The sequence below is a fragment of the Pocillopora verrucosa genome, chromosome 5 (genome assembly GCF_036669915.1).
Source record: "Pocillopora verrucosa isolate sample1 chromosome 5, ASM3666991v2, whole genome shotgun sequence".
Taxonomy (NCBI): Eukaryota; Metazoa; Cnidaria; class Anthozoa; order Scleractinia; family Pocilloporidae; genus Pocillopora; species Pocillopora verrucosa.
Window position 1 is genome coordinate 1,070,684 of NC_089316.1, and position 16,397 is coordinate 1,087,080.

At 39.0% G+C, this 16,397-nt stretch overlaps 1 pseudogene; it reads right to left on the reverse strand.

The window, feature by feature from the left end:
• Positions 1-1,931: 1,931 nt before the first annotated feature.
• LOC136281059 (uncharacterized) lies at positions 1,932-16,162 on the reverse strand (annotated as a pseudogene).
• Between the last annotated feature and the right edge of the window lie 235 nt (positions 16,163-16,397).

Consider the following 16,397-nt stretch of genomic DNA (forward strand, 5'->3'; position numbering starts at 1 on the left):
TTTCAAAGAGGGCTCCCTGACTGGTTGTTTTCTGTCTGGACTTTGCCCTCTGTTTGTGAAATACGTGGTACAATGCAGGTTGTTAACAAGGAATTAACATGCGATTGGGTTAATTTCAAGGTAGCTAAAAGCGAATTTTGCTCGTAAAAAAGTCAAAACGTGGGAGAATGCGTGGAAAATTCACTATCAGCAGCATAAAATTTTATGTGAATTTTTTTTTCAGTGGTGTTGGATAATGCGGTTTGGCGGAAAAGGTTGTGGTTATTCATGGTGGTGAATACCAATAAAAAGGTAAGTTTTTCGTTTGTCTCACGATGTAGTCACGTGTGATGTAGATCGCGACGTTTCGACTGCATACTGCTAGTCTTCTTCAGGCGATGAGGTCGACTGGTCATGCGCGATCTTATAAAGCATGATGCTCTGCTGTGATTGGTTGTTTTTCAACAGCTCTGATTGGTGCATTTCGATCCTTGCTGTTCACTCAGTGATTTGCTCCCTCGGCGGTCGGCTGTCGCACGGCTCTCCTGTTGTTGTGTTTTTTGATCGTGGGCATCTATGCTTCTGGAATTTCTATTCCACTATCCCTGTTGATGTTGTTAGGGTGAAGTCTTATATGAAATGCATGTTGTTTACAGGGAAATGCCATGTGGTGGAGCGAAGTCTAAAGTGGCAAAATGGAATTTGATTAGTAGAATACAATTCAAGCACGTGAAAAAATTGCCTTATCTTCATGTCGTGCACTGATTGGGTATATTCAAATTGGACTTTGGACGTTGTTTTCATACTACGTGATGGAATGTAAGTTGTTTGGCGTGTGTGTTGTGAGAAAAAATGCGGGAAAAACAAATTTTAAATTAAAAATTATATACAATAAGAATAAAGGCGAACCTTTCACATCCCGATAAATCTCGATTGAATATTGCAATTGGTTGTCCATACAACACTTTCATGGTCCTTTGCTCCAAGTTAAAAATATTTGCACGATGCTCGAGAACATCTCTAACAGTGACTATAAAGCAGGACTCGCTTTGAAAATGAGGCCATAGGTAATTCGGAAATGACCTATTGCAAGGAATTCCGATTGAATAATGCAATTGGTTGTCCATACAATATTTTCATGGTCCTTTGCTCCAAGTTAAAAATTTTTGCACGATACTTGAAAAAATCTCTAACAGTGACTGTAAAGCAGAGAGAGAAGTTGAAGAGATCATTAGGTGTAAATCAATGAAAGTGAAAGTTGAAATCCCCACGATTGGGAGGCCTGTGCACGACCTGCTATCAGACTTCTACTGGTTTGGGTAGGCTCGATCTCCGCCGCTCTCTCCTGTCCGGTCCACGCCCCTTCCCAAGAAGAGAGAGGGGTTCCGGGGAGGAGCGCGGGCACATATTCTCAAACAGCGCCTGGTAATTGAGCCTTTCGTTTAGGTTCCTCGCAACTTCGAGGGCACTGATCTTCGAATTTCCTTCCTTATTCAAACAGCTTTGTTTTAATAACGACTTCTCAAACATTCTAAAAACTTAAAACAATTTCATTTTTCCTCAGAAGAATTGAAACAACGGAAAATCATTAAGAGATGGTGAAAATGTCGTGGAAATGACTTTTGCCTACTGGAATTGAGTTGACGATAATATTTTGCGATACCATAAAAGCTAATAATAATGTCTTTGGCGATCAGTCGATCAGTCTTGAACTGATGTCACATTAATAAAAGTCTGATTACTAAATTGCATATGACAAATACACAAACGACATTGGTAGCCTGATGGTAAACAAATATGTTATCGGTGCTGCGCGTGTTAATGAATCCTGCGGACACGCGTACGTAAGTGTGTTATGTGACTGTCCATTGTTTCAGGGAGTCTGGGATGGAAAAGAGATAACCACCTTAGTTTCCACTGATGTATGTCAACATTTTGATAAGGGCTTTTTTGAACTCTCTTATTGCTTCTATAACTTTTCATTCAGCTCTAAATCTACATTAAGTCACAAGCCTTTAAAGTGACGCGGAGTTTACAAGGGAAACATGGCAATTATAAGTCATTCTAATTTCTGAATTCACTTTTTTGAGTTTTTAAATCATGAGCGTTTTTTAATTGATACTATTACGCTTGATTTGACATGTTCGTTTCAAGTAGTTTCATAGAACACTTCAACTTCATTAGGTTGAAAATAGTAACTTCCTGCTAGGAATGAGGCGGCGAAGGAGCTGCCATAACCGTGGTCAGATGGTGAACCGTAGGTGTTTCCAAGGTATGAGTAGGAATTTGTGTTGGATGAGGCGTAGTTCTTAATGCTGAGATCGCGTCCTCCACCAAATTCGGGTCCATAGATAGAACAACCGTATATGGATTTGCCATTAGAACTATATCGTCCTGTTTGAGACAGTTCACCGGTCCCCAGCCAGGCTTGTTTACCAATGAGAATAAAAAGGCGTTTTCATCGTACTTCCACAAACAGCTAGAAACTGAATATTAAGTACATAATTCAGAATATAATGCAACTGTCAATCCTTTACAAGAGAGCAAACTAATCACCGCTTCACATATGTGTTTAAAAATATTCAGTGTCTCATGAAATCTAGGCATTTTTATTCCATCTTCAAGCACAGGATATCACATGATAGGCTGAATCATTTACCGCACTGGTTTTGTGTTAGTAATGCGTTTACACGATTAATCGCTGCTGCGTTTATTACATTTTAGCGCTTCGTCAGCGGCGTACATTCATGGGCTGCGTTTATTCGAGGGCGGTGCGCGTTTATTTCAACTCATGTTTCTTAACTCATTGACATCAATCGTGGTAAAGCATTCGTAAATTTATATAAGTATATAAAATGAGAAATATATAAGTATTTAAAATGAAAAATTTTCCGCAACCGATAGTCTGAAAAGATCGAGAATCGGCCCAGAAGTAGAATATCGAATTTCTCCCTGTTTAGCCCAAAGAAGCCTGGGGGAAAACTAATCCCTGAAATGACATTTGAAGCTTCGGTTTTTTTTTATTTCTTCAAATTCAGAAATATCTTAATTCGCCTACCCCGGTTGAAATTTGGTGCAGGTTTCAATAACCTGTCCAAAGGAACAAAACCCTGTTTAAACATATCCTTCACTTCTTCCGCATATTGCTCGCGTCGAGCTTTAGTAACTGGTGAATCAAATCATTTATCCAGCGCCAACTAGTTTTTAACACTTATGTAGAAAAAGATGCTCCTTGAAAACCTGAACTTAAAAAGCAGTCGCAAGTAAGGGCATGACTAGTTTATATTGCTTAGGAGCCGCAGCTATTCCTGATCAAGTATGCCGTAGATCCCATTGGATTGCTTTGTTTAGTTTTGATTGTTTGTTTGTTTTTTCAAATTAGAAACCAGTTGTACTCTCAGAGTTTAATTTGTAGGTTCTACTTCAGCGGGGAGAAAACCAAATTTCATCAATCATGCACTTACTCCATGATATGCTGGTGTATCCACCACAGATGTATTTTCCCACGCGGATAATGGTCACTGTGGGCCCTTTGTTGTCACATAATGAGTGGAAGGTGGTACTGGCCCAACCATCCACTGATGCTCGCCAACAGCGCTTCCAGTAAGAGGACTGGCTTTGCACAACAGGGTTTAACCAATTGCTCAGGGTTCCAAGGTAATTTTCATCATTTGCCAATATTACTGAATAACCCAGGCCTTAATAAAGAAATAAGTAATACTCCACCCTTGAAAACCTATTTATTCATCACCATAACATTTTCATATGTTAATGTATAAAAAATACCTGGAACATTGACACAACAACAACACACAACTGAACTATAGAAAATTGCATGGTAACGCAGAGCATAAACAAGGCTCATGAGACAGGAAACTTGTCCACTTCTGCGATGTTGAAAGCGTTGTGTTAATCAATAAATCGGGAATAGTATGTTGAACTCGATTGTCACGTACGGAATACACTTTTCATGGACGAGGAAAAAACATGAAAAACCAGTCTTCCAAAATTTTTTTTTGAGATTGATAAAAGGCTCAGAAGTGTTTTTCACAGTTGGAAAAGAAAGACAGTTTATGGTTAAAATCTCGAGTTACGAACGCCCAACTTTAACTTCGCTACTTTACCGATAATTTGTTTAGTTAACCTAAGATTTGTTGGGCATAAAGGGCCATAACAATGTATTTGAAGTTGTTTTTCAGCACATCTCACCTGCATAGATGTAATAACAATCAAATCCATCTCCAAAGTATCCAGCTTTACACTTGCACGTGTACGAGCCACGTTCATTTGTACACGTGGCCATTTTGTGACAGTAATTCAGATCATTTTGGCATTCATCTAAGTCTAGTATAGGAATAAAATGAAGTAGTTAACCCTCTTTCAGCACGGACAAAACAGAAAAGGTCAAGTTACCCCTCGCGCACTTAATTTCCCATCACTGACGAAGCGTATGCGTATTTCCGTACATATTGGTATTCGTGCCTCTCATTCCCCCTGAGTAAGTTATGAAGTTTCCCTGCACGATAGAGCGGTGGTACCCAGAGTCTTTCCCAAAAACTGAAACACAATGGTCCACTCTGAGTATCACACGGACCTCTCGATACGTAGTCCAGCGCGCTAAATATTACACAGCAACATCTGACCGTACAACTGCACCCTGGAAGAAGAGGGTCAAATCTGAGCCTCAGAACAGAATCATCGTGTTGTGTTGTTCACATGATTAAGCAATATACTCAGCTTTCTCAGTGCCTCTCCCCATCAAGGAGGACTAATGGTTTTTAGTGAACTATCCTGAAAGGAAACATGGTAAAATGCTGGTACTTACCTGTGATAGACTGACATCTTGTAGGGAGGAGTGGAATGTTCCAAGTTGCGTCACGTCTCCAAAATCAGAATAAGCCTTGACGGAACTGGATCATTACACAAGTAGCACGAAACCAGCCATTTTAAAACATTAATTAAGTTTTGCTCACGAAAAATGATATCGTAAAAGCTTAATTTAATATATTTGACTTACCTTTCTTACAAGTAAACCGATGACAATCACTACACTGCACGTCGTTCCACTCGTAATTGTATTTGACACCAAGAGCGTGCACACAATCTTCTTCTTTGAAATTATTTGGCTGATTCTTGGCCCAGGCTGTAAAGTTTCCATGTCCACGATCCACCCAAGTGAAGTCACCCTCTGTTGATCTGTCATTTAAACCCAGCCAGGACTTCTCTCCATTATGGCGATGTTGAATGTAAACATTTTCTTCATTGTTGTTGACATCAATAAGGACTGAGTTTTCTTGTCTACATTTCGTTACTGCTGTGGTCCAAGTTACACAAGTATCACTCGTGAAGTAACAGAAGCCATCGAAGTAGCTCCATTCGGGATCGCAGATGTCTGGAAATGAATGTGTTATTTAAACTTAAAATAATTCATATATTTGCAAGTTTGCTGAACGATTTTTGCACCTTCTCTTTCTAAATATTGTTGAAATCTAACCCCAAAGTTTGGTTGAATTATTCGGCATTATTACTGACCTGTAAGAACCGCATAACCCACTGACACAGGATCATATCTAGTAACGTACAATTCCTTGACACAAACTCTGAATCCAGACTCATTCATATTCTGTAAACAATCAAAATTTCTTAATTTAATTCGTCTCTCCATATTCTAGATGTCTTCGTATTAGAAGAGGGGAAAAACAAGAGTATAATATCGATCTCGTTCGAGATATAGTCTTACACTACATCATAGGTGAGGAAATTGGAAACGTGACATTTGATAATCAGTCATCTACTTTTAAATTTTGTAGTCATCCAAGAAGTTAGCATTTTACCTCAATCCATATAGAAATACCGTTATGAACCGGTGCCGAGTTTCCACTTGCTGTTGTGTTGTGATTCGCTGATATCTGGACGGATGGTGTCGCATTGTAACTTCGTGTAAAGTGCACGAACTATCAATGGGATAAAAGAGGTACTGGTGGGAATCCTGGAGTATTTGTTATCCAAAAGTCCATTTTCACTTATAAGATCATTTCACACTTACCTCGCAGTAAGCATTGTTGTCTTCATCTTTTGGTGGATTCGTGGTTGAAAAGTTTACAGAGCCGTGTTCAGTGAAGAGCGGCTTATGCAACTCAGCAAACGCCAACCAGTTCTGGGAAGAAGCAGTGTACAAAACAAAAGACTTACTTCTAGTAAGTACAGTGTCGTATTGTGATGAGTTACATTTCTTTCCACATATAAAAGAACCTTGAAATTCAACACTATAAACAATTTACAATGTATATTAATAACCTCCCATCCGTTGTCCATCACTGTGAAATTTTATGCGGATGACACTGCTTTTCTATAGCGGTAGTTTTATCGAAGAAATCGAGTCTTACCAGTTAGCTGATCTAAGCAACATCATAAGCTGGCTAGGTAATAACCATCTGTTTCTTAACTAATTTACTCTGTAAAACGAAAGTAATGCTTGTGGGAATACATCAAATGCTCTCGGGAGTAACTTGTTGTAATGTTTCAGCGTTCTACAAAACCTTTAGAAGGGTCTACCAGTTTAAGTATGTCGGAATCATGCTCGATCCAGTCCTCTCTTGGAGTAATCACATCGATCATATTGTCTCCAAAATATCTGCTTAGCTGGGCATGCTGTGGAAAGCCAGCAAAATCATTCCTCGAGAGGCCTGTATCACACCAGGAGCCCATTAAAGTAGACTATTCAACTCCCATTCTGAGCTGATGTCACGGCATTTTCACAGTTTATTTTTAGACTATCTTTTCGCGGGAAATAGGCTTCTCGAACTCACGTAGGTAATACGATCCATGAAACGCGAAGAAAAATAAAAAGGTGGCCTTATGCGGGCACGTCTTCATATCAAAACTTCGCAAATTCCGTCTTTCTTTTGCTGTATTCCAGTATTCCAATCCCTCCTTTCCTTACCTTACATATCTCACTGTCCTTTGTAAAATTTTCACACTTTCAACTTGCGGAGTTGGGGGGAAAATTAGCAGGAGAGCAGAGCATCGTTGCATTTTATTGTAATGTAACCGTTATCTGTCTTCTTATTCTGGCCCCTTTAAAGAAAATCTCATGAAAAGAGTTTCAAATTCAAGACCATGAAGAGGCGCAATCCATGCGATCATGGAGAGCGTAGAAACAAGAAATTGCGTGAGTAAACTATATGCGAGTCGTCTTCATCTCAAGAATCTTCTTCCACACCGTGACACAAGAGACATTTTGCGACGCAGGATTGAACAGAAGCAGGTGCAAAAAAATGAAGAGCTTGTTCTTAGATCGCAAGATAATCCTACTCTTTCAAATTGGGTTTCGATCGTGTCAAATCTTGGTTATTTTTGGGAAGTGCGGTCGATAATGGAGAATGCTTTATTGCCGCATTCGGCAGAATTCACAGTGCCTATTGTCGCTTTGATAATTGAACAATCATAAGTCAAGTTTATCTTCAATAATACTTTCCTCGGAACTGCTGCTTCCCGAAGTATTTTCAAAATCTTCGCACGAATCTGCACTCGAACTATCGCGAGAATCCCTACATCTCTTCCATTTTTCTGTCGATATGTTAACGAGTAAAGTTAGAAATTAACTAGGCGCTAATCTTTATTGGTCAATGAGCTCTCGTGGGGAGTCCTAATTCACGGTAAATTCAAACTAGATATAGAATTGTCAGTGAAAACGCCGTGACAAAAACACAGGGCAGTTGAACGCTCCAAGTAATGGCTCCTGATCACACTCTATGACTCCATGATACTTTGAACGTTCGACTACTGCTGTGTAATCTCGCATGGCTGTGGGAAAATAAATTGGGACTACCTGGACAAATTGTAACTGTGAGCAGCTCCTATCATCGAAGGGTGTAGAGTAGAAAATACAGCAATACTTTTAGCTGGCCTTCCTTAGAAAATGGCAGGAAATTTAAAAATTTGCTCATGCGTAAGAGTAGCTCGGGGCGCAGCCGAGAGCAACTCTAGCTTTTTGAGTGCTCTCCAAACTTCCCAAGTGCATTCATAACTCGATATACGCACAGCTAAAAGCATGAGCAAATTCTTTTATAACAGAGCGACAACAAGGATCTGCGAGAAGAAGCCTTTTATTGCGATATTGTGCAGAATTCCCTAGGTTGAACAAATTCAAAAACTACAATAAAAACGGAAATTTTACTTTAAATGTTGTTAATGACCAATTTGTGACTCTTTTTGTTCCCAGTGAATGTCTTTCGGCCAAAATTTGCTACAGCTGGTCTTCCGACAAATTTGAAATACGTGCAACTTGCGAGTTTTTTTGGGCTTTATTTTTGTTGCTTGTTGGATCAGGACCTAAATTTAAAAGGTCAATGCCTATAGAAAAATTTGGCAGTTCTTCGCTGGTTTCTTCCATATTTCTAAGACTGCACTGCAGCTTAACAGGATGGAAACTCTGAAGAACAAATGCTCACGTCATCTTATTTACGCACGGGCGTGCGTAAATAAAGATTTTGTTCATAGCGGCTCAATAGGACTTATATATGGCAAGCACGCGCGCTATGTTACAAATCAAATTTGCTTACAAGTGTTTAAATGCCTACACGGTCTCGCACCCGCCTATCTGTTGAATAAATTTAGTTTTTTCCCACTAATATTATGCCTACAATGCCAGATATAGAGACCTGTTGCAATTACCCCAGGCAAAAACATCTAAATTTCAAGGTTCCTTACGCTACAAGGTGCAAAGGAATGGAATACTCTGACGTACTCTGACTAGTAAGCTACGAAACATTTCATCGCTGTATAATTTTAAGAAACTTCTCAAACCTAGTTTTTTTAATTGATGTAATGTACATTGTAATGTAACGTATTTTGTATATCTTAAGTGTAAATTGTAATTTGTGTTGTGGGCTCCTTTTTTATTATATTTCTAGATGCATTTTGTTTTACCAAGTATGTCCTAAGCAGGCCCCATTCAAACCAGCTCAAAGTTCTAGGAACTAAGCCAGCCTGCATAAATATCGCTAATGAATAAATAAATGAATAAAATAAATAAATGAATAGATAAAAATTTTTTTATTGTCGAAAAAGGGAAAACCTTTGGAATAATCCTGATCAATCTTAACTACAAATGCTGAAATCAAATTATTTTACTGAATCAAGCTTATGCCTTGAAGGGACTGAAGCAAAATGTTCCTAATCTCAGATCTTTAGCGATCTTATATTACAGTTGTAGTATTTGGACAAAACATATCACATACCACGCTAACATCTTGATGCTTGCCATCAAAGTTTTGCAATTCCCGTAAGCAAGCCTTGAACGAGTTCTTGGTTACATTTTCTGTCCAAATCAACGCAGCGTCATGTTCCTTCCCACTTCTTTGGTGATTGGACGTCACAAGAACAACTGGTAGATCCTTAAATTTGTCCTAAACACATGAAAGTAAATCATTCCATCACACATCTTGCTACATTTTCGCAGTTTTTTTACTGAGGGGTGTAAATGGAGGCTTGAGGTGGATAAATAACTGAAATCAGAGTTGAATTTATTGCTGTCTGTTTTAACCTCTTGCTTACGCTTTTTTATATATACTACTACAGTAGACTCTCGCCCTGCAGACACCTCGCTATTACGGACACACCGCCATTGGGGACAAGAGCTAGTTCCCCAACGAAACGCATAAAGAAATGAATGCAATAAACTCTCGTTATTACGGAAATGCAGAAACTTTCATGCTCCCTCAGCGTGACATTTCCTGCTAGCAGCCAGATCTTCTTTCGGCTCGTGTGGCCATGTTAAAAGCTTTATATTTGTGTAGTTACACATTGTTTCATATGTCTAGAGAAAGACGATTTGTTTTTCTATTGTACCCAGCTATTACGGAATTTCGCTATTACGGACATTAAATATTCCCCCCTTCCCAGGGTGTACGCAATGACTAGAGTCGACTGTATCATTTTCATATTATCATTTTTGTCACTGGCTTTATTTCGTTATGTAAACGAGATGGAACCTGCTATACTAAGAAGAAATAAGGATACCAACAACTATTTGAACGTTAACCTACTTTTGGAAACGTCACATCTGCACAATTCGTTCCTGACCACCATTTTGTCATCTTCACTCTTCCCGTCGTTCCTTCCGTTGGTGCTCCTTGGTACGCCATCCAATCAACAGTGGCGAAAGGATTGAAGTTGTTTCCATTTCTCCCAGATTGCATTGCGCATACTGTAAAATTTTGTGTGTTGATTCTTTCGGTCCAGGATGTGATAGCATGGTGCACTGTGACGGAGTCATTCAAGTTCATGTGATTAAGGGTGATCTGTACTTGAACCTCTTTGTTCGGATAGAAGCGGTATGGTGGGAATACCACTGTCTGGCAACTTGAGTCTGACCAATCGGGAACTCGAAGAAGCTTGACACGACCATGAACGACTGGAAAGCCTACAGTGATTTAAAAAGCTGAAGTTCTATGCCCTCAGTTACCATTTTTTCTGCTATATCTCAAGTTTCTGTGGGGTTCCAAGTGTACAGTTGGAAACTTGAACTTGTTTGTGTTTATTGTTGGAGGTAAATGAATAAAAGGGGTAAGTCTCTGGGTAAGAAAGTGTGGTGCTGCGTCGGTGGGAGAGTATTAAAAGGTAATTTACAAGTATCAACTGAGTTTGTAACGTAAATTGGCCACCGTTAGGAGTTTCAAAGCTGTCATTTCGAGCGTTAGCCCTTCGTCACTCGAAACGTCAGCTTTGAAACTCAACGGTGGCCAATTTACTCTATCAACTCAGTTGATAATACCAAATTACCTTGTTAGAGGTAAACAAAGCTCATTCTCATAGAAATATGGTATTACCCTCACAGTTGCCAGGATGATGCATGGTATTATTGTCCACTCCCTTGCAGAAGCTCAATTTGTATAGGCATTCATTGTCATATGCTGTTCCATTTGCCGTGCAGACAGGATCTTGATACGACGGGCAGTTGTCATTACATTCACAGCGAGCTTCATGGGCACTGTAGGTTTTGCAGACTCCGAATGATGGGCAGAACACGTCTTGACAGGGATTGAGGTCTATGGATGTGAAGCAAAATGGTAGTTACCACACAAGGAAAGAAATATTCTAAAGTTACTCTCCAGAATGGTTGCACAGACACATTCAAGTTGAATCCAAACCTCCAATTAGGACGTAGCTAACCGACAGAGGATCGTGCTCGCTTCCTGTTCCAATCAAGTCTTTGACGCAAATCCTCATGGATGTAAGGCTAACTTCCTACACAGAGACCAGAGAGCATAAGGTGAAACAACAGTAGAATAACAGTCATAGAAATAGACTGGTTTGGTTTTATCAACTGAGTTGATGAGTAACTTGGCCACCGTAAAGAGTTTGTGAGCTGACGTTTCGATCGTTAGCCCTTAGTAAGAGCGAAATAGGAACAGATTCTTTATTTACCTCAACCCAGGCTGATATGATGTTATTTTTTGGTGAGACGAGGCTTTTCATGCTGACTTGAGGGTTGTGCTGATGATGCACAGACACAAGGACAACAGGTAAAGCATAAAAGGTTGTGTTAAACTGCACTTTCTATAAAAATAAAAAGAGATAAAACTTGATATGTGAAACAATATGTATGATACTAGCTCTGTTTTGCAAAGGAACCCTCTAAATTTTTTTTTGCCTTAATATAGCTGCTCATAGTTTACAGTAAACTAAAATAAATTAAACTCACTTGACAGAAACCATAATTGTCTTCAGCTGTTGGCGGGTTACTGTTTGGAAAATCTGCTTCTCCTGACATCGTAAAATTAAATTCAGAGCCATTGCCAACAAATGCGAACCAGTCCTGCAATAAATGAATGCAAAACAAGACGCCATAAGACGACGACAAGGTTATGGGACAAAAATAAAAACCAGAAAACAGAAAAGTTGGCTTACACGTCCATCTATGAAAATACAGTAGAGATATCTCTTACCACAGTGGTGTCTTGATGTTTTCCATCGAAGGGCAGGAACTCCCGGATGCACACCTCGAACCTTCTGGAGTTTACATTTTCCAACCAAACATACATAGCATCATTCGGCTTTGTGCCACGTGTGTACCTAGCTGACACAAACACGGATGGTCTCCCAGGAAAATTCTGCAACGTTGTGTAATATATGAATTTATACCTGTGGAGTTAATTTACCTCAGCTCTAATAAAAATCATGCCGCTTGACAACGCATAATAGCTTCAAGTTGCAGCTATGTATCGGACAGTTGAGAGGAAAAAGATTGAAATCTCTCCCATTTCTATTCCTTTTTTACCTTGCAGGGTTTGGACTTTGCAACCCACCACCAAGATTTCTGAATATTGTGTTGCCTGTCTGAATGAGCAAGGAAATCTGTACGACATAAAGTGGGCAGGCTTTACTCAGCAAGTTGATCAAAAGTCTCTCTCATTGGGGCAGAACATGCTCAGAGGGTTTGACCTCAAACTTTGGTTTTGCTTTTCTTCTAACCTGTGAGAAGGTAACTTTGTCACACTTAGTTTCCGTTGTCCATATTCCACTAAAAGAAACACTACCACGCGTCATTTGTGGATGATCTTGGAAAGCCAACCAGTTGATGATTCCTGTACCATTTGATCCAATACCTGACTCACGTGCACACACATCAAAGTCACGTGTAGTGACAGACTGAACCCAGATAGCTGAAGGTGAATGGACACGTGAAAACGTCTCGCCATGGCTCACCGTCACATAAATGTTAACCTGTAATTTTGAAGCCAGTACGCACAGGGGATTATGCTAACATAATAGGCATTTCAAGCGAAAGAACTTTATATTTTCAAGTGATTGATGCATCTTGTGTTCCATAGTCTATTAATGCTACTTATTGTTTGATCAGGTTGGAAAATACTCTGTTGTAGGATTTACCCTTTCCTTCGCGTAGAATTGTCTTTGATTTCTTCACAGAGTTGCCTTGTTTAATGCTTTGAAGAAAGATGAATATTATTTCTTAGGTGCTCATCTCTGGAACTTGCGAGAGGTGTCTGACCTTTTAAGTTTCCAGGGCTTCATTGTGTATTGCATCTAATTTGTCTTTTGATCCCCTTCCTAATTCCTAGTATTTGAAGTTACAATGCCAAATGAAGAGCCTTAATTACCACGGAATATCTTAAGTCAAAACACAAGCTGCAACTATTTGGATACAATGAATAATATCCAGGAAAAAGTGATCACAGCTGGCGCTGTGGAAGCCGCGTAAGAAGACATGGAGCTGGAGAACATATATCAAACAAGAAACGCATTTCACGTGGGGAGAAGTACAAAATAAAATCGACTCGATCCAGAGATCGATCAAAAATGAAATCGATCGAATGGAAAGACACCAATATTTTCTTAGTGCTGCTGGACTGGAGACCTTTCATTGCCGCCTGGTGATGTTGGATGGTGCCACAAAATGCTCCGGAACCTGAACTAGCACTTACCGTCCCTGATCCACTGAATGTTTTGGGAAATACAACGTTTGTGCAACGAGGCAGTCGACAGTGTTGAGAGGGTGAACAAGCATTCTGAGTCTGAGAGATGTTAAGCCTGCCAGTTTGGAGGTTGATACCTACAAGTCAGGAGAAGCATCTTTATTAACAGGATCATTCAGCGTACAGCGGAGATGAAAGGAAAATATTTTACTCATATTGGGCATTGTAACTTGACCTAGAGGCTCAGATAGAACAAACAACGCATTTAAAAGCTATTGATGTGTCGAACATGTAAAAATGCGCCTCCAGCACAGAACTCGTTGAACGTAGAGTAATTTCCAATTAAATGATGTAATTAATCGGGGCTAGTTCTGATTTTACATAACTTCACTCTTGCGTCACCTTATCAAACGATCAGATGCAAAACTGAAATCAGTCTCGATTTGGTCCCTCTCGTTTTCCCCGCTTTTCAAGCAGTCACTGGCTAATGATAATGTCAACCTTCATTCTGCATAGCCACTGCAGTCGATTTGCTTTTGGTTTTTTCGAACACTTCAAAAATATATCCAAGTAGGGCCGAAATCGTTTTCTTGTACCACGCTTACGTGATTAGGTTCCTTAATAAGGAGAGAAATATTTTCCCAGAGCAAGCTCATCCAGCAGATAATGCAGGTAAATTCCTCTTGTAGATGACTAGACTTTGAAGTCAGATTGTTTTAGTTTAACATTTTTAACCTTATCAGGTGAATTAGGATGGATATCTTTTACAAGCTGATATTCTTTACGATCAGATGCAAAACTGAAATCAATCTGGATTTGGTCCCTCTTGCTTTCCCCGCTTTCCAAGCAGTCACTTTTTAAATTTGAGTTATCATTGGCTAATGATAATGTCGGTCGTCGTTCTGCGTGAGCATTGCAGTCAACTTGCTTTTGGTTTTTCGACACATCCCGAAAATATTCAAGCAGAGCCGAAATCGTTTTCTTGTACCACACTTACGTGATTAGGTTCCTCGATAAAGAGAGATATATTTTCTCAGAGTAATCTTATCCAACAGATAACGCAGGTAAAAATCACTTATAGATGACAACTAGACTTTGCAGTCAGGTGTCTTAATTGTTTCAGTTTAACATTTTGACCTTATCAGGTGAACTAGGACGGATTTCTTTTACAAGCTGATATTCTTCATGCAGCGCAAGCGTGGAATTAATCATTCAGGTTCTTCTACTACTAGAGCATGTTTGTTTTCTACAAATACTCGGTGATTTTGCTCTTTTTTCCATGAATGGATTAGAGAAAAACCAGTGAGGAAGATTTGGTGACAAAGTCAAGGCATTCCAGCTCTGAAGTTTTGCAGACATAACGGTAACCATCCAGAAAAAAACTGCGATACTAGCATGTGAACAGAACTTTTATAACTTGCGTATCCATACGAAGGTGGTAACTTTTCCTCGAGGAAGATACGACTGAAGAGCTGTCATTTTCCGTATTAAGCGTGTATTTTGGTGTTTCGCGAGACTTCAGTCAGACAGAAACCAAAAAGTCAAACATGACATTATTCACGACTTGACGGATCAGAAAATTCAACTTCTTCGTGAGAGCTATTACCTGCCACGTGACTGACATTTCTTTTTGTTTAAGCTTAAGGCAGAGATGACGAAATCACTTGACATTCCTTTTATTAATTATTATTTCTATGCTTCCATGAGAAGATAACCAAATTTTTCCATTTCTGATAGGATCTACTGTCTGATAGCCTTTCGCTGAAAAGCCTGCTGAATTCTCAAGTGTCTTTGAATTAAGTTCAAACATTTTTTACAAAATAAAAAAAAGTTTTTAAAACGAAAAATAGGACATTTCGGTGGTAGTTACCAAAAAAATTGTGAAGTAACTTTTATTGCGAAGCTATGTCACATCAAAATCTCCTATCCAAGAGAAAAATGTCATTTCTGATATAACGGTAACAACTGCATGTAATAAAATTTTTCGGTATTAGACAATTTCTTTTTTTTAATTTGAACAAAAAGATTGCTATGAATGTTAAAACTTGCGCTTTCCCTAATTCACGGATAGGGATCCTGCCCGAAACAACAATTAAAGCAGTTCGGCCTCAGTCAAAGGAAAATTGAAACTTAGAGAAGGTTTGACGAACAGAAATGGTGATCATAAAAGACTGTATAGGAAACATTTTTTTCTCTCTCGAATTGCTCTAATATATTCATTTATGGGTCCTATAGAAACAGAGAGCAATAACACTATGAAAGATGAAATTATTTTCATCAGAAATGACATCACTTTGATGGCTTTTATCATAAACAACGAATTTTGAGGAGTCGACACCTAAAGTAGAGGTTGAATGGATTTTTGCTTCACTACATCTGTTTTCCCTCCAAAATATATTTCAAGAAACTAGGCTATATATTACAGTGAGATCGGCAGTGAGATCTGTCTTCACAGCCCTAAAAAAGAACTGAAGAGGAAAGTGATAACTTACACCAGACTTGTTACATTTGAAGCCGTAGTTTTTGGAAGAATACCATGAATTTCTGTGTCATAATGTTCAGTTCAATCTTAATTTCGTCCATGTACAGTTGTTCTTTTTCTACTTGATCGTGATGAGATGACTTATACACGAAGTCTTACCTTTCACAGTTAATAATAAACTTCCAAAGATGAGAACAGTCAGCATCAACATCGTTGAACAAGTCATCCTCAAAGATTTACTTTCCACCGAATGACTGTGATCTGTATCGTTAAAGTGTGATTTATAATTCATTACTGAAATCAGTGTTGCTTTTGGCCAAAATAGTCCCCTACTTAAGCAAAGTATCATGTGTATGAAAAGAAAACAATATCATATCACCGACGCAAATTGTCCATCTCTAAGTGTTTGATTCTGACCCAGAGGGCAATAACATCACGTAGCAGCATGATACACATTTCCAAATGATTCACAGGGTAATGAAATTTGTAGATTACTC